This window comes from Apus apus, chromosome 1 (assembly GCF_020740795.1).
Source record: "Apus apus isolate bApuApu2 chromosome 1, bApuApu2.pri.cur, whole genome shotgun sequence".
NCBI lineage: Eukaryota > Metazoa > Chordata > Aves > Apodiformes > Apodidae > Apus > Apus apus.
Window position 1 is genome coordinate 12,885,944 of NC_067282.1, and position 19,669 is coordinate 12,905,612.

Genomic DNA, 19,669 nt, shown 5'->3' on the forward strand with positions numbered 1-19,669 from the left:
CACAAACCCAAACTTCTCTTACAGTAGGAGGGACTTTGCTCCTCCCAGTTCCTGGCTGTGGTCCATTGACTCAAGAGATGTGGGAAAAGAGGTTGTTAGAGAAAAGTGAGGTGAAGAAATTCTTGAGTACCTCATCTTTCTCCTCATCTGTCATTACCAGTTTGCCAGTCTTGCTCATCAGGGTGGGGAGGATACATTTTTTTTTACCTTCCTTTTCTGACTGACATACCTGTAGAAGCCCTTCCTATTATTCCTTGCATCCCTTGCCAAGTTCAGCTACATCTGCATCTTGGCCTTCCTAACACTATCCCAACCAACTGACCAATGTCCCTGTTCTCTTCCCAGGATAGCTCCATTGCTTGTGCATTTTCTTCTTGCGCTTTATGTTGACCAGCAGGTCTTGACTCAACCATGCTGGTCCCTTGCCTTCCTTGCCTGATTTCTTACACCTGTGGGTTGAGAGCTCTTGCACTCCATGGAAAATGTCCTTAAAGATCTGCCAGCTCTGTTCTGCTCCCTTGTCTGTAGGGGCAGTTTCCCAAAGGTCCTATTGATTAACTCCTTGAAGAGCTGGAATTTTGTTTTTCCTAAAATTCAGGGTCCTTACTTTACTCTTTTCCTGACCCGTGTCCCTCAGGACAGTGAACTCCAGCAGTACAGATCACTGCAGTCCAGGCTGTCTCCAATCTTGATGTCACCGATTAGTTCACTTGCATTGATGACTGTCAGGTGCAATCTCTCATCTCCTCTGGTACAACTGTCTATCACCTGGCTTAAGAAGTCACCCTTGATGCACTCCCTTATTCGTATGCATAAGCTTTCAACATGCTCATGAGGATTCTTTAGAGACAGCTCTTCAGACTTTATCTATTTATTGATGTTGAGGGCAATGCCTCCACCACCCCTTCCTTGCCTGTCCATTCTGAACAGCTTGTAGCTATCAGTAGCTGCACTCCAGTGGGAGTGGGATTTGATCCACCAAGTTTCACTAATGGCAACCAGGTCATGGCGTTCTAGCATCACAGTGGCTTCCAACTCCTACTGTTTGTCGCCCATGCTACATGTATTGGTGTAAAGACACTTCAGCTGGGCTGTCAGCCATGTCACCTTTTTAAAGGAAAACCCCTTAGTTCCTTAGAGGTATTTCACTGGTGTTTTCCTGTTGGGTCCTATTACCTCAGAAGCCCCTGGTTCATCTCCATAACACCTCAGCTGTGCTACAGTGTATCCAGTGCATTACAGAGCAACTGAATGAGGACCCCCACTAGGACCCCATCCCTCTAACCTTGGTATTTCATCTCACAGCTCGTCACAGAGAAGCCTGATATTATTCAACTGCCCCTTCAAGTTGGGTTTAAAGCTCTGACAATGAGCCCTGCAAACTCCTGAGCAAAGGCCCTCTTCCCCTCTTGAGAAAGGTGAATCATATCCAGCACCAGAAAGCTTTGTGCCATGAAGGCCATGGCACTATCAAAAAACCCAAAACTGTGGTGGTGCCACCAGACACAGATCCATGTATTAATGGACTAGGGTCATCTGTCTCTTCTCTTCTGGTTGCCCACATCTGGAAGAGGAGTTTCAATGACAAAATTATGCTTGGAGAAGTAAGGAGAGGGTGAGCAGAACAGCCACCATGGATTTCCAGCGGGCAGGCTTTGACCTGTTTTGGTAACTGTTTGACAGAGTCCCCTGGGAGCCAGTCCTAAAGGGCAAAGGAGTCCTGAAAGGCTGTACATTCTTCAAGAAGGAAGTCTTAAAGGCACAGGAGCTGGCTGTCTCTCTGTGCCAAGGGACAAGCTGGCAGGGAAAACCACTAGCCTGGCTGTATAGAAAGATCTGACAACAGCTCTGAAAAAAAGCAGTTTATGGCCTTTGGGAAAAGGGGCAAATCACTCAGGAGGGCTACAAAGATACCATGGGGCTATGCAGGGATAAAATTAGAAGGGTCGAAGCCCAGCTTGAAATTAATCTCACTGAAGCTGTCAAAGATAAAAAGAAATGCCTAAACAAGTACATTAGCATCGAAAGGAGGACTAAGGAGAATTTCTGTCCTTTGTTGGATGCAGGGGGAAACATAATGTTCAAATAGAAGGAGAAGGTAAGGGGTCTGGAGAACAAATCTTATGAGGAGCTTCTGAGGGAACTGGGGTTGTTTAGCCTGAAGAAAAGCAGCCTTAGAGGAGACCTTATTTCTCTACAGCTTTAAGTAATCCTGGAGTCCTTTAGTAACAACTTACTCTTCCAAGTGTTAGAGGACATAAAAAAGGAGAGGTGCTCTTCTGGGCCTCATACACACCAACAAGGAAGGGCTTGTTGGAGCTGTGAAAGCTGTAGAAGGGGGGTTGGACAAGGTTAACTCCAGAAATCCCTAGATCCCTTCCAACTTCTACTGTTCTGTGATTACACGAGTCCATATATATATAGCGCTGGTGACTCTAAGAAACAAACAAAAAAAAAGAAACAAACAAAAAAAGGAAGATGAACAAAGTTTGAATTCAACATGTCTTGGAACAGTTATTTCCACTAATTTTTTTTCAATTAATCTCTAAATTAAAATGCAGTTTTTATTCCTTTGAAGGGAGAAAGCTATTTCGACTCAGTTTGTAGTCAAAAAAGGATCTTTTTTTTTTTTTTTTTTTTGCCTTGCCTTGCCTTGCCTTAAAAATGCCAAGGTTTGTGACTAAACCAGCTTAGACTGCCTAAGTATCCTCAGAATAGAAACCATCATCTTAATGCAGTTGTGCTCACCAGACCTTATTTTCCTAATAGATCTCAGTTTCATTAATTATTAGCATAGTTTCTTTCCAGTTTTAGGCTCTTTCCATCACAGGTTGGACCTATGACCTTGTCTACTGGTGCAGGGGAGTGTTGGGATTCCAGATGTTAGAAGGAGCACCTGCTGTTTCAGGACTAAAAATTGGTCTCAAAAAATATAACTTCTCTGAACCATATTTCCCAGAAGTTTTCTTCCATGGTTCTGCTTTTAACTTTCTACATTTTAATTCATATTTGTAAAAAAAACTGGAAGTAATGTTTTTCAGGAGTGGTTATGTTTTATATTTATCTTCTATCCATCTGAAAGAAAACTGAAAATAAATTCTTTTGAGGACTTCTTATGAGTTGAAATCGCCAGAATGCAATTTCTGTAAAGAAATTTAACATTTTCTTACAGTGGGAATCTTGGAGTTGAATTATTGTTAAAGGTTAAATCCTTCTGGAAGCAACACTAAGCCATATCTAGCCAGAAATAAGCTTTGTATCCTTTAGCATGTTCTTCTAAGGCAAAAAGTTTTTTTATGATTACACCATGTCTATTTCTCAGTTCCCCTCTAATAATGCTGAAATCGTAAACCAGCTTTCAGGTGCATTGAAAGTAACATATGAGGTCTTAAAGAGACAAAATGTCTTCAGGCTTCATGAATATAATTACTAAGAGATTGCTATTTCTTCAATCATTACTACCTGATAAAGCGAGAGCAGTAGTTCTAGCTTATCCCCTCAGCTGCTCAAGGAGGTAGCAGCAGCCTGACCAATCTAAGAGTGAAGATTTACCTTCTGATTAAAGAGCATAGGCTGCCTCTGACCCAGAAAAGTAAACAGGAGATTTGAGAAAACAACAAATTTTTAAAGTATAGAGACACAGAAAGGAGCTAAGAACAGGAGGGGGTGGACACAGAGAGGGAGATAATAAGTCACAGGATGCTGGAAACAATCTGTGGACAATTATGTGCCATTAATTCTAGCCTTCTCAGGAACAACTCAACCATTATTTTTCCTATGTTTGTAGTTCTTAATTGTTATTAAAAATTGTTCACTCTTTCACTATTTCTCTCGATACCTTTTTTAATTTGCTTTTTGTGATTCTAATAAAAAATATTTCAACTAGTTGCCAAATATTTATTCTTATTGTTTAAATAAAGATACGATGTTTGAGAGGCGGAAAAAAACTCAAAAAAACCCAACCAAACAAACAAACAAAAACCACAACCAAACACAGCAAATCAGAATTCTGAATTTTCATCTGGAGATGAAAAGGGAGGGAAAGAAAGAAAAAGAATACATCTGATGTTTTTAAACTATGCTTTACAGATGCATCTCAAATCACTTAATCTTATTAAGTGTCTTGTTATCCTCATTTTTTTCCCCATAAAAAATCAATGTCATGGCACCCCTGGTGCAAACCAGCTCCAAATCAAAGACTGACTGCTGAGCCGTGAATGCTGAGTTTTCATGAACAAAGTAGAGATCTGTTTTTTTCCCATCAAAAGGGAAAAAGGATGGATTACATTCATGTTAGCTTCCTTTTACTGCTGGTTACCTCTGAATTTACACTGTGTTTGGTACTCACAAGTTAAGGCTTCTGAGAGAAACTCAACAGACCTCAGCTGTGCAGAGGAAAATACTCTTATTTAATCTTGCAACATTTGAGGGGAAAGAATCTCAGTTCATGTAAACTGGCCAGAGATCTGGCTGGTTTTTGGGTTTCCTGGGGTTGTTTTTCTGTGTTATTTAATTTTTTTTTCATTAGTTTTTATTTTTATTTTTATTTTTTGTTTGTTTTTGAATCAACATTTATTCCATAGGATGAAATTTATGGCTGGAAGGTCTACAGGAGATTAACAGTGCCTACAAAAGCTTTTATCACTTCTTTCAGCAAGAGGAGGGTTAAACTAATGTTGAGCCCACCAATATTACATACATAGAGAGAAAGTTCCTGGACAAAGTCCAGCAGGGGGCCACAAAGATGATCTGAGGGCTGGAGCACCTCCCGTGTGAAGACAGGCTGGGAGAGTTGTTCAGCCTGGAGAAGAGAAGGTTCTAGGGGGACGTCATAGCAGCTTTCCAGTATCTGAAGGGGGCCTATGAGAAATCTGGGGAGGACCTTTTTTCATGGGCTTGTAGTGATAGGACAGGGGGTAATGGACCAAAACTGGAAGAGGGGAGATTTAGATTAGACATTAAGAGGAAATTCTTCGCTGTGAGGGTGGAGAGGTACTGGGATAGGTTACCCAGGGAAGTCGTGGAATCCCTATCCCTGGAAGTGTTCAGGGTTGGATGGGGCTCTGAGTAACCTTATCTAGTGGGAGGTGTCTCGGCCTATGCAGGGGGGTTGGAACTAGGTGATCTTTAAGGTCCCTTTCAACCCAAACTGTTGTATGGTTCTATAATGATTCTATGATTTCTCCATTTGGCCTTTAAAATATCATACAACCACTGACATGTTCTCAGAACAAAATCTGCGTGCAGTGTTTTCTCTTCCTATCTGCCTCAGGATTTTCTGTTGCTGTTTATCAGTGTGGTGTCTGAGGTCTTTCCTGTAAGCAAAAAAAAAGCAAAATCCCTAAAAGGCGACAGGGTCTCATGGAAGGAAGTGCAACAAACATTACTTTAGTCACAGCTGTTTTAGAGCTATTCTGTGCATCAATATGGTTTGTGCCCATCAAGTAAAATGGGTTGGTGCATCTGCTACACAAAGGTCTGTTACTGCTTCATCTGAGTAGAGGAAATGGTTTGATATTCAATATAATAATTTCAGAAAAGTAAATAAACAGGAAAGAGTAATAATGGGAGAGTATGTGATTGCCATTCTGAGCTACAAAATGCTAAAAGCTGCAAAAGCACTCTCCTGCCCCCTTTCTTCAGCTGGAGAACCATAAAGGAAAACTGTGAAAGGAGTACTCTATTCCAGGTACATTGGAACTCTATTCTCTACTATCATATTAATCCAAATAGAAAGAAGAAGAAGATTCAGCAGTGCATACCGAGTATGGCACTTATCAGAAACATAAAGGATGAGTGTTTGGCATTTAATGTCCCAGATTAATAAAATCTTAGTGTCATTAGAGGTCTTTCATCTCAGTTGATAGATCCTTCTGGTGAACTTGTACGCATGACTAGTTTCAATCCTCTGGGTCCTATGTATTCATTTGAAAAATCTTGGCTTCAAAGGACTTTTTATGAACCTATTGCAATAAGAGGTCCTGTATCTGGCACCATGCCACAGATAGTAGCATATTTTCCCATTAGCTTTGGTGTCCCAATGGGTAGAAAATCTAGTAAGGGAGCTAGGAGACCAGCGTGGTTAAAAAAGGAACTGCTGGGCAAACTCAAATGGAAAAGGAAAATCTATAGATCATGGAAGGAGGGGCTGGTTACTTGGGAGGAATATAGGAATGTTGTCAGAGAATGTAGGGAGGCAACTAGGAAAGCTAAGGCCTCCTTGGAACTTAACCTTGCAAGTCGGGTTAAGGACAATAGAAAGGGCTTTTTCAAATACGTAACCGACAAATCTAATACCAGAGGCAATATAGGCCCACTGCTGAATGAGGTGGGTGCCGGGTTACAGGGGATTTAAAGAAGGCAGAGGTGCTAAATGCCTTCTTTGCCTCTGTCTTTACTCCTGCAGGCTTTCCCCATGAGCCCCAGTTTCATATAGCCCCAGTAGAAGTCAAGATAGAGGAGGAGTTTGCCCAGGTAGATGAGGATTGGGTTAGGGATCAGTTGCGTAATCTGGACATCCATAAATCGATGGGTCCGGATGAAATGCACCCAAGGGTGCTGAGGGAGCTGGCGGAGGTCATTGCTAGTCCACTCTCCATCATCTTCGGTAAGTCATGGGTAACTGGAGAGGTGCCTGAGGACTGGAGGATAGCAAACGTCACTCCAGTCTACAAGAAGGGCAAGAAGGAGGACCCGGGTAACTATAGACCGGTCAGCCTCACCTCCATCCCTGGAAAGGTGATGGAACAACTTGTCCTTGGCACTATCTCTAGACATATCAAGGACATGGGGGTCATCAAGAGCAGTCAACATGGTTTTACCAAGGGTAAGTCATGTTTGACTAACCTCATAGCCTTCTATGAGGAAATTACTAGGTGGATAGATGATAGTAGAGCGGTAGATGTGGTCTATCTTGATTTCAGTAAAGCATTTGACACCATCTCCCACAACATCCTTGTAGATAAGTTGATCAAGTATGGGTTTGATGATCAGGCAGTGAGGTGGATCAAGAAATGGTTGAAAGGAAGAAGTCAGAGAGTTGTAGTCAATGGGGCAGAATCTAGTTGAAAGCCTGTGACTAGTGGAGTCCCTCAGGGGTCAGTACTGGGACCGGTGTTGTTCAACATCTTCATCAACGACCTGGATGAGGGTACAGAATGTACCCTCAGCAAGTTTGCTGATGACACCAAGCTGGGAGGAGTGGCTGACACACCAGAAAGCTGTGCTGCCATTCAGAGAGACCTAGACAGGCTGGAGACTTGGGCGGGGAAAAACCTGATGAAGTTCAACAAGGGCAAGTGTAGAGTTTTGCATTTGGGGAAGAAAAATGCCATGTACCAGTACAGGTTGGGGGCTGACCTGCTGGAGAGCAGTGTGGGTGAAAGGGATCTGGGGGTCCTGGTAGACAGGAGGATGACCATGAGCCAGCAGTATGCCCTTGTGGCTAAGAAGGCCAATGGCATCCTGGGGTGCATTAGAAAGAGCATAGGAGGTTTAAGGTGAATATCAGAAAAAAATTTTTTACTGTGAGAGTGACAGAGCACTGGAACAGGCTGCCCAGAGAGGTTGTGGAGTCTCCTTCGCTGGAGACATTCAAAACCTGCCTGGACGCATTCTTGTGTGATGTACTCTAGGTGACCCGGCTCTGGCAGGGGGGTTGGACTAGATGATCTTTCGAGGTCCCTTCCAACCCCTATGATTTTATGATTCTATGATTCTTTTGGAGTGTACTGTTACTGTATACATAAGCAGTTTTCACTGTTAACTGTGGTTTATTTGAAATTCCAGCATCTTAAAGTTTGGTCTGTTTTGTATCAAACTTTCCAAGGAAAATATATACTTACACTGCTAAATAAATCTATGACACTCAGTGATTTTTGTTCCTTAGTGAACAGAGGCAGTTGTTCACACACACATCACATAGAACCAGATGCCTTCAGGGCAGGTGGGCCAGAGCCACATAGCACTTGACCCTGAAACTTTAACACATGCAGTACCTCCTGCCCAGCCTTTCTATTTATTTATTTATTTATTTATTTATTTATTTATTTATTTATTTTTATTGGTATGATTTTTTATTTCCAATGTGTGGCTCTGAAATAATAAGTTGTACTACACAGATATTTTTATACCATGAGACTCAGGATGCGTATTGCTTTTGCAAAAGTACGGCACATGAAGCTGTGTTAATTTTTATCAGGTAAAAAGTTGGGAAATCATAGAACCACAGAACTATTTGAGTTGGAAGGAACCTAAAAGATCATCTAGTTCCAACCTGGCAGAGACACCTCCCACTAGAACAAGTTGTCTTAAGACCCATCCAGCCTGGCCTTGAACACTTCCAAGGATGGGGCTTCCACAACATTCCTGGGCAACATGTTCTAATGTCTCACCACCCTCATGCTAAATAATTTATTCCTAATATCTAATATAAATCACAGAATCCTAGGGGTTGGAAGGGACCTCAAAAGATCATCTAGTCCAGCCCTCCTGCCAGAGCAGGATCACCTAGAGCACATCACAAAGGAACTTGTCGAGGTGGGTTTTGAATGTCTCAAGCAAAGGAGACTCCACAACCTCTCTGGGCAGCCTGTTCCAGTGCTCTGTCACCCTCACAGTAAAGAGGCTTTTTCTGATGTTTACATGGAACCTCCTATGCTCCAGTTTGCACTCATTGCTCCTTGTCCTATCACTGGACATCGCTGAAAAAAGCCTGGCTCCATCCTCCTGACACTCACCCTTGACGTATTTGTAAACTTTGATGAGGTTGCTCCTCAGTCTCCTCCAAGCTAAAGAGACCCAGCTCCCTCAGCCTTTCCTCATAAGGGAGATGTTCCACTCCCTTCATCATCTTTGTGGTTCCGTGCTGGACTCTTTCAAGCAGTTCCCTGTCCTTGAACTGAGGGGCCCAGAACTGGACACAATATTCCAGATGCAGCCTCACCAAGGCAGAATAGAGGGGGAGGAGAACCTCTCTTGGCCTACTAACCACACCCTTTCTAATGCACCTCAGGATGACATTGGCCTTCTTGGCTACAAGAGCACATTGCTGGCTCATGGTCATCTTCCTGTCCACCAGGACCCCCAGGTCCCTTTCTCCTACACTGCTCTCCAGCAGGTCAGCCCCCAACCTGTACTGGTGCATGGGATTGTTCTTCCCCAGATGCAAGAGTCTACACTTGCCCTTGTTGAATTTCATCAAGTTTCTGCCCGCCCAACTCTCCAACATGTGGAGGTCTCACTGAATGGCAGCACAGCCTTCTGGTGTGTCAGCCACTCCTCCCAGTTTAGTGTCATCAGCAAACTTGCTGAGAGCACACTCTGTTCCCTCACATAGGTCATTGATGAAAATATTGAATAGTACAAGTCTCAGTACTGACCCCTGAGGGACTCCACTAGTCACAGACCTCCAACTAGATTCTGTTCCTTTGGCCACAACTCTCTGACTTCTTCCTTTCAACTAGTTCATGATCCACCTTACTACCTGATCATCAAGACCACACTTCCTCAGTTTACCTACAAAACAGATAAACAAGACAATAAATAAAGAAAACAAAAATGTTTGTGTTCCACTTCCATGATCATGATAGAATGAACCAATAATTCTTAAATCTGTAACCAAAATGTAACGAGGATTTTAGATAGCAGAGTTGTGTCCAGTTCTGTGAATTACAGAAGGAAAGCTATAGAAAATATCTTGCTCTATTCATGATACTTATATGCAACCTGGCTGTGTATGTATGGCTGTATTTATGACTGTGTGTATTTGTATTTAATGTTCCACTGATAATAATTAATCTCTCATTTTTTTATACAGAAATCATATCCTCCCTCTCCTTATTTTAATCTTCCAGAGCACCCTTTCCCTTTTGTCTAAGAGTAGTAAGAGCTGCATAAAATGAAGCCTGTTTCTCAGAGTTTTGGCTTGCTTTCTTCCTCTTTATGGTGATCATTTCTTTTCTTAGTTAGATTCCCTGCTTAAAAGTAATAGTCTCCCTCACAGTGATTCTGACCTCAAGTCTTGAGTTTGCATTAGATCACCCTACTTAAATGGTTTCTGCTACTAGCCCTGTGGGAGTAATAGATCTGGCAATGTAGTCTGCACCACAGATGGTTAAGCAGTAACACAGAAGCATCTGTGAATAGTTGCGAAACTGGCCAGAAATCAGATTTTTCTTTCTAGGGCATAGAGAAAGAAATATCTTCTACTGTTAAAGATAAGGTGAGGGGCTGGAAAAGCAGTCAGGTGAAGTTGTTTGCTTGCTTGCTTACTACAACACTCACTTTAGAACTATTTCTGAAATTGTATTTCTGACCAGAACTCCCAGCTATTTTATCTCTATTTCTATTATACTTTGCACCTCTTATTTATTCAGCTGGTGGGCTGAATTCAGCCTGGAATTCAGAAGCTGAGTTTAATTATCTAGTCTGCTATAAATTTACCACAGCATCTTAAGCACTTAACTTAGAGATAGATTCACTGAGGTATTTGGATATTGCAGTGCCTAACTTGAAGGCTCCTGATCTGGGATAGAATTCTGAGTTAGCTGATTAGACTCCCCATGCTTTACATGAACCAGGGGGATGTTAAGGTAGAGAATAAAATTTAATAATAGCCAGTGCACAGGGTGGAAGTCATAGATCATCAAACTAACAAATAAAGAATGCTGATGACAAAGATATGTATTAGGATCCAGCTTCCCCTGAGGCTTAAAATCAGACTTTAGGCTGTGGAAAGTCACTTGACATCTTTGTCTGGAATTTGCAGCTCTGAAACACACTGTCTGATAGATATATGAATCTTTCTTTCAGAAATGGAAACAAAGATCATGCTTCGCTTTGAAAACACTGGTGTAACTAGGGAAGGACAACAATCTCATATTTTTAATTAAAAGTATTGCCATGAATGTTAGAGACCTGGGTTCATCTCCTTCCTATGAGGATTTTAACTCACCTCCTTCCCCATCTGCCATTTAGCCACTTACAATTCAAAACTGTATGTGTGTGCAATAGTAGATGTAGAGTTAAGGAGAGGATGCATTTATCTTGCTTCGACCATAATATTTTATAGAATGTGTTAAATATTAATAAGATCAATAGTAAGAAAGAGTAAATCTGACTTGATATGCCTGTGACAAGAGAAAGGAGAAGAGGAAGAGAGTGGCAGAAATACAGAATGGATTCCAACATCTCCTTGCAAAACCATTTACATATTTCATTTAATGTATCTAATGAAACATTTCATGGATTTGTCACTCCTGAAGTCAACTATAGACAAAAATAAAACAAAATAAAAAACAACCCAAAACTTCATGTTAAGAACCAGTTCCTCTCCTTTTCAAAAGAATATACCTCTTGGCTTCAAATTCAAGCAACAGTATTTGAGAGGGTGTTTCTTCAGTGTCACCAAAAACCTGCAAAACTTTGTGTAAGGTTTAAGTTTCTGAAAGCTCTCACTCTACATATTCACATCCTCACTGTTTTGTCACCAAATTAATTGAGTAATTCATTGAATAATAGTTTATTCTTAGAGTGATTGATCTGACCCTATGCCAGGCCTCCTGTCTCTCTTGACATTTCTTTTTTCTTTTTCAGAATCCATGATCTTGTGCAACAAAGTATCAGCAGCAACTGCAGAAGCCCTCTCCCTCCTGACCTTCTGGTACTACATCAGCTTGGTGTCCAGAATGCAAGAAAATAGAAATGCTGAAGTAAGTGTGAGCCAGGAGAGACAGCTTGAACTATGGGCAAAAGGAGGATAGAAAGAAGGCCAAGCTACTCTGGACAAAAATATTCACAAAAGCATTATGTGAAAAAAAAAAAGAAAAGGATATCCTGAAGTGCTATTTATGTTGTGAACTGTGGGTGTTCATGAATAGCACAGTATAAACAGAAAAGACTGATAGTCAGGAGGAGGTTGTCTTCTGTAGACTCAGATCAATATAATGTAAGTCAAATTCAAGATTTATATCCAGGACACACATATCTAAGTCAAATAAAATACAGCCTTAGAACTCTGAAGATTCTAACAATTTTCAACTGGAGGACTGGCACCAAATCCCTGGAAACTTTATGTATATTCCTTGGAAGAATTTGACCTTATAGGAACAGAATCTGTCTTTGTAAGAGAGCCTATTCTAATGAAAGGCTTTATCCTCTTTACTATTTGACTGTCATATTTTATGACTTCTAACAAGTGCAAAGTCACATCTACTGTCTACAGGCCACTTATTTAAATCAAAGGTGTTATAGTTAACACTGCATCATTTAATGAAAAGTGTTAAGCAGAAAGGTAAACTAATCCTGAGTAGGTCATGGAGTTAATAACCTAAAAATACTCGTTGAATTAGGGTTCCGAATTTATCGTGTCATCCCTTGAGTAAAATTTCAAAGTAAAGATAATGAGGCTATGGGTAAGAATAACAGATGGGGGGTATTAGAAGCTAGCAAATTGCAAATGTTTTGCATTTGAGGAAGAAAAATGCCATCTACCAGTATAGGTTGTTTCATGCACTCATAGAACTAAAGTATAATGGGAATATATCTCACATACTGATTTCCAAACAGCGCTTTATTAAAACCAACGTCTTGAGCTGGGCTAGCAAGCTTCAAGTATGTTCTAAAAAAGTAATCTCATTGTTTGCCTTAAAAAACACATTCTTACTTGAAGAAACTTAAATTATAAAAAACCTTAAGAAGTGTGCAACATCAAGTAAGGATGCACTCCTTAGGAAAGGAGTAGAATTTTTCTAATAAAAAGCAGGTTAAAAATTCCTGGGGCCTAATTGCAAAGTTTTTAATTTCTGAGCTAATGTTTATGCAGATGAAACTACTTACAAAAAACTTACTTCTCAATTCTATCTTACACTGCATTTTTTCTGCATACATTCCTGCAGATAGTCATGGCTGAAAAGCATCTGGTGTTCAAATTTTACAACCAAAGGAGGTCCCCTGTTTTGGTAACTGACAAAACTTTAATCACATTTAATAGAACTAGAAGATGTAGATTAATGTAAAATAGGAATAGAAATGTTAACATTTATCATACCATCATAGATTATAGCTGTTTCTGGGATTATAATCAGATTATAAATACTATAAACTTAAAGGAAAGATTTGAAAGAAGGAAGTGTTTGATTAGCGTGAAAGGTCAAGAGGTCAATCCCAAAGAAGAGTAATATTTTGGATGTCACTATGCTATGTCATACAAGACTGAGCTCAGAATTAGGAATCTGATCACCACTGCTGAGCTCATTTTTCTCTTTTAATTCTCCTTCCACCAAAATGGGGGGACAATATTAATCAATTTTTATCCCAATGACATTATTTGGAATGGTATTGAAACACACATTCCTTTCCAATGCAAACAGAAAGTTAACAGCCGTCAGTGAAAGCATGGTAACTCACTGCACATCCACTGCTAACCCACAGGAGATGCAAAGTCAAGCATCATAGACTAGCAGTTTTTCCACTCTGGGCAAAGATGAGTGAATTACCTGATGTTCGCACCTGAGAAGAGCATACCAAACTAAGTGGAATTTCTTTGAATGTCATAGGATTGTTCTGGTTGGAAAAGACCTTTAGAAACATCAAGTCCAACCATTAACCTACCTCTACTGAGTCCAGCACTAAACTATAATCCTGAGCACCACATATAAGTGTCTTTTAAACACCTCCAGGGTTAGTGACTCAACCACCTACCTGAGCAGCCTATTCAGGTGTTTAATTACCCTTTCAGTGAAGAATTTTCTCCTAATGTCCACTCTCAACTTCCCTCAGAGCAACTTGAGACAATTTCCTCTCATTCTATCATTTGTTATTAGGGAAAAGAGATCAACCACCACCTTGCTACAACCTCCTTTCAGGTAGCTGTAGGGAGCAATAAGGTATCCCCCCAGCCTCCTTTTCTCCAGTCTAAACCACCTGTTCCTTCAGTCACTCTTTATAAGATTTGTTCTCCAGATCCTTCACCAGCTTTGGTGCCCTTCTTTAGACTCACTCCAGCACCCTGATGTCTTTTTGTAGTGAGGGTCCCAAAACTGAGCACAAGATTCAAGTAATAGACTCACCAGTGCCAAGTACAGGGGGACAATAACTTCCTTAGTTTTGCTAGTCAAACTATTCCTGATACAGGCCAGGATGCCACTGGCCTTCTGGGCCATCTGGGCACACTGCCAGCTCATGTTCATCTGCCTGTTAACCAGCACCCCCAGGTCCCTTTCCTCTGGTCAGCTCTCCAGCCGCTCTTCCCCAAGTCTGTAGGGTTGCTTGGGGCTGTTGTGGCTCAAGTGTAGGACTTGACACTTGGAATTCTTGAACCTCATACAAGTGACCTTGGCCCATTGATCTAGCCTGTCCAAGTCCCTCTACAGAACCTTCTTACTCTCAGACAGATCAACACTCTTGTCCAACTTGGCGTCATCTGCAAACTTAAGTGGGTGCACTCGATCCCCTCATCCAGATCATTGATGAAGATATTAAACAGAACTGGCCCCAACACGGAGACCTGGGGAACACAGAATCACAGAATTGTCAGAGTTGGAAGGGACCTCTAGAGATCATCTAGTACAACTCACCGTGCTAAAGCAGGATCTAGAGCACATTACTCAGGACTGCTTCCAGGCAAGTCTTGAATATCTCTAGAAAAAGGAACTCCACAGTCTCCCTGGCCAGTCTGCTTCAGGGCTCTGTCACCCTCACCATAAAGTTTTTCCTCATATTTAAATGGAACTTCCCATGTTCCAACTTGGGCGTGTTGCCCCTCACTCTGTCGCTGGGAACTACTGAAAAGAGTCTGGCTCCATCCTCCTTGCACCCATCCTTTAGATACTCATAGGCATTGATAAGGGTCTCTTCTCAGCCTTCCTTTCTCCAGGCTAAAGAGACCCACCTCTCTCAACCTTTCCTCATAAGGGAGATGTTTCAATCCCCCAATCACTGTTTTTGCCTTCTACTGGACTCTCTCTAGTAAATTCCTGTCTTTCTTGAACTGGGGAGCCCAGAACTGGACACAGTATTCCAGACATGGCCTCACCAGGGCAAAGTAGAGGAGGAGAATGACCTCTCTCGACCTACTGGCCACACTCTTATGCAACCTAGGATTCCATTGGTCCTCTTGGCAACAAGGACACATGGATCTACCTGCAAGGCTGGCTCTACTATTTACCAGAACTCCCAGATACCTCTTCTCCTGTTTTCCAGTAGGTCCATCCCTAACCTATATTGGTGCATGGGGTTCTTTCTCCCCAGGTGCAGGACCCTACACTTGCCCTTGTTGAACCTCATTAGGTTCCTCTCTTATAAACTCTCCAGCCTCTACAGGTCATGCTGCATGGCAGCACAGCCCTCTGGAGTGTCAGCCACCCCTCCCAGTTTTGAATCATCAGCGAACTTCCTGAGGATACTCTCTGTCCCTTTGTCCAGGTCATTGATGAATATGTTGAACAATACCTGACTGAGTATTGACCCCTGGGGGATGCCACTGGTTATAGGCTTCCAACCCAACAACCAATCACAGCCCTCTGAGTTCTGTCACACAATCAGCTCTCAATCCACCTCACTGTCCACTCATTTAGCCCACATTCCCTCAGTTTCCTAATGAGGATGTTGTGGGAGACAGTGTCAAAAGCCTTGCTGAAATCAAGGTGGATGACATCTCCTGCTCTCCCCTCATCCACCCAAACAGTTATGTCATCACAGAAGTTAGTATATTGGTCAAGCATGATTTTACCCTTGGTAAAGCCATGTTGACCAGTCCCAATAACTTCCTGTTCATCAACATATCTAGAGATGACATCCAGAGCGAGTCACTCCATCACCTTCCCAGGGACAGAGGTGAGACTAAACAACCTGTAGATCCCTGAACTGTCATGTATAAAAATATTATTTATCTGAGAAAACACTCCAGGAATAAAACTGTTGCATGAACAGTAGACAGTTAACTTACTTATCTCATTTTCAGATTTGTCTGTTATTAGTAAATAGCTTGCAGTTCAAGCAGTGTTTTCACTATCCTAATTTTTCTTATTTATCTCTTTTTCACAGAAATTAATTTCTCTACTGATTCTTCTAAAATTTCAGATTATTTGCATAGTCCTCAAATCCTATTTAATATAAGAATATTTCTTCTGACCTTGTATGTTTTAGTTTGGGTTGCTAGCTGCTACTATCTACATTCTGCCACTACATGACCATTTCAACATGTAGCTGATGTCTACTTTTTTTACTACGTAGCTCTCTGTGCAACCTGTTTCATTCAGAATGTTAAAAGGTGATTAGTGGAGGCAGAAATATGCTTAGCATTAGAAAAGCAGCAGGTATGGTAAATTTGTGAACTATAATTTCTAGTCTTTCTCCCTGTCCTGACTGGGAGAGGGACATAAATTTCTATCTGTTTATATGGAATAGTCACCTACTAGACTGAATAATGTTGATGATGGAGATACAAAGCCAAGTCTGTCAAAAATAGGTTTACTCTAAAAATGGCTCAGCTGATTTTTGCTCTAACTTTCCAGTCATTTTTTTCTAAGACTACTCCTGACACTTAGATTCTCAAAAATTAAAAGAAGTGATAACCCATGAGCAACAAATGGAATCATACAGCCATAAATTCATAGGAATTAAAGCCAAATCCATTCTCAGGACAGTATATCTGCCCCAAATATCTAGGCCATTCCCCTAAAATGTTTTTCTAACATTTTCTGAAGACTGAAATTATAACCATTAGAAAGTTTTCCCTTAAGTTCAGTATAAACTTCTGCAGATTTTCTCTAACTGATCCATAGCTGTCTTGAGGCAACCTAAAAAAATAACTGATTTTATGGGGGATTCACAAAGTATTTGGCAAGCATCTAGGAAAATAGTATCCTGCTGTTCTTTAATTGAAACCATTATAAAACTGACATGGACACAAATGTCACACAAAATCCTGTATCAGTAGCATGAAGCCCAGCTAAAGACCAGTCATTAGTGGTTTATCCCAAAGGTCAATACTGCAGCAATAGTGTTTAACATCTTCCTTCATGACCTGTTTAATGGGATGGAGTGCACCCTCAGCAAGTTCACAGATGAAAAAAAAACAAAACGGGAGGTCTGATTTATAGACCAGATGGATGGACAGTATAAAGAAATGGGCAGAGAGGAATCTCATGAAGTTCAGCAAGGGACAATACCAAGTCCATCTCTTGGGGATGAATAAATCATAGAATCATAGTATTGTTTGGGTTGGAAGGGACCTCTAAATGTCCAACCCCAAAGCAACTGGACAGACTGGGATTTACCATTTGGACAAAAGTATGGCAGAGAAGAACTTGGAAGTCTGGTAGACAACAAGTTGACTGGAAGCCAGCAATGTGATCTTGTGGCAAAGAGGACCAGCAGCATCCTGGGCTGTATTAAGAAGAGTATTGTCAGCAAGTCTAGGGAGGTGATCCTTCCCCCCTGTTCAGCCCTGGTGAGATAAACCTGGAGTGCAATGTCCAGTGCTGGACAGCCCAGTACATGAGAAACATGGACATACTGAAGCATTTATAGCATGTGGTTATTAAGGGACTGAAGCATCTGTTATGTGATGACAGATAAAAGAGTTAAGAGAGCTGAGAACACTCAGCCTTGAGAAAGTTCAGGGAGGAGTTCATCTGTGTGTATAAATATCTGGTGGGGTGTGTAAAAAAGACACTTTTTTTTAGCAGCATCCAATCACAAAACAGGAGACAATGGGTGAAATTCCATCTGAACACAATAAAACATGTTTTCCTGTGAGGGTGGTCAAACACTGGCAGAGGCTGCCCATGGAGATTGGAAAGATTCCATTCATGAAATATTTAAAAGCATTGGTCCTGGTTAACCTGATGTAGGTGACCCTGGTGTAAGTAATCTCAAGAAGTCCCTTCCAACATAATGATTCTGTGATTTTGTGAAATAAGACAGAAGACTAATTGAAATGAACATAATCTTGTCACAGAAGTCTGAAAAATGGGAAGGAGTCTGGTAAAGGAAACAAGAGAATAACTAAAAAATGGCAGTGGGGCAGTGTGAAAAGACTAAATGAGCCCAAGGGTGAAACTGTTGCCCAACAGAAGCTCCCTGGATCTTTAGATTAATGTTGAAGCAATTATTTTAAATCATCTACTCTTAAAAACTGGAATGCCACAAATTATTCAGCACCAACAAAATGTTTCAAATGACAGTAACAAGGGAGAAGAATACAAACTTGATAGATTTTTACTGCATATAGCACTATGTCCCTTTCAGCTCCCAAAATTATATCAGTGGATAAAACTAAATGCAGGCCACACACGTGCCATAGACATACCACAAAGGGAACAGAGAGCACTTCCTGAGAATCAGAGGTAATGCTTCTGGTACTCAAAAATTCTGGTAAATAATAGAAAAAGCCCAGAAGCAAGAACTTGTCTTCGATGGTATAATAAAAAAAAAAGGTGACTTTTCATTCACTTATATTCAAGTATCTGTGGTTTATCATAGAATCATGAAGGTTGGAAGGGACCTTAAAGATCATCAAGTTCCAACCCCCCTGCCATAAGCAGGGAACCCTACCACTAGACCAGGTTGCGCAAAACCTCATCCAACCTGGCCTTAAAACCTCCACTTCATCTGTTTTCTCCGACTGTGGATATTTCAGTAATTCATTACTATTCCTGCATTCTGATTCTTTTCTGTCTTTTAGTGTAATCAAATAATGTCTTTCCTTCTTCCATGTCACAGAGGTTGGTGTGCAATTTTTTCCTTAAATCTTGATTTCATCTTTTAATGGAGAAATCATATTCACTCACACACAGTCTGTGATTAAGCTTACCTGGTCCTTATATCAGATGATCGTGTTTATATTAAAGGGCAAACTGTGTATGGGAGAAAGTCAATTTGACAAATTGTCCCTATTCATTTCCACTCTGTCTCCTGCTACATCCCTGTTCTATATTGATTCTTTGCTCACAGGTCAATTTCTTCATGTGCTTCTTATTCTGTAGTAGTTTATACCATTTCACTGTACCCAGAGGACTTACTGCCTCTCAGCCATGTTCTCAAAGATCTAATCCTTTTTTAAAAAAAGCCAAGAGGAAACAATGGATAAATTAGACATAACAAGATCTGTGAGAACAGGCTATTATGAGCAGGTTAGTGAACTTTCAAATGTCATTGTGGCTGATGATTTAATTTCGGCTTCTTCTTCCTTTGTTTTGACTCATGTATTGGCTTGCTAACACTCCCATCAAAATAATAAGATAAGAACAGCAAGCACTACTGACATGAAAGTGATAGTTGTTTTTTCTGTTTGGTTGGTTGGTTGTTGAGGGTTTTTTTTTGTTTTGGTTTTTGTTTTGTTTTGTTTTGTGTTGGTTTGTTTGTTTGTTTTTTTCTGGAGGTAAGTAATATTAGCAGTTTTTTTAACAGGTTATGAGAAAGTAGATAGGCAAAAAAATGTACTTGGATTTTTCAGAAAATTTTAATGAGAAATTATTTCAGACCTTCGCCAAAGGCTCCTAAGGGAACTGAATGACTATGAAGAATGGGTTTTGTAAGTGAGTGAGTGGCTGAAAAGATAAAGAAGAGAAGTTTCTGCAAAATTTTCACAGCAGGAAAAGACCTTTGGTATGATACCATAGGTGCTGGGATGTAGGTCATGTAGAAGATGTTATAGAATACTCAG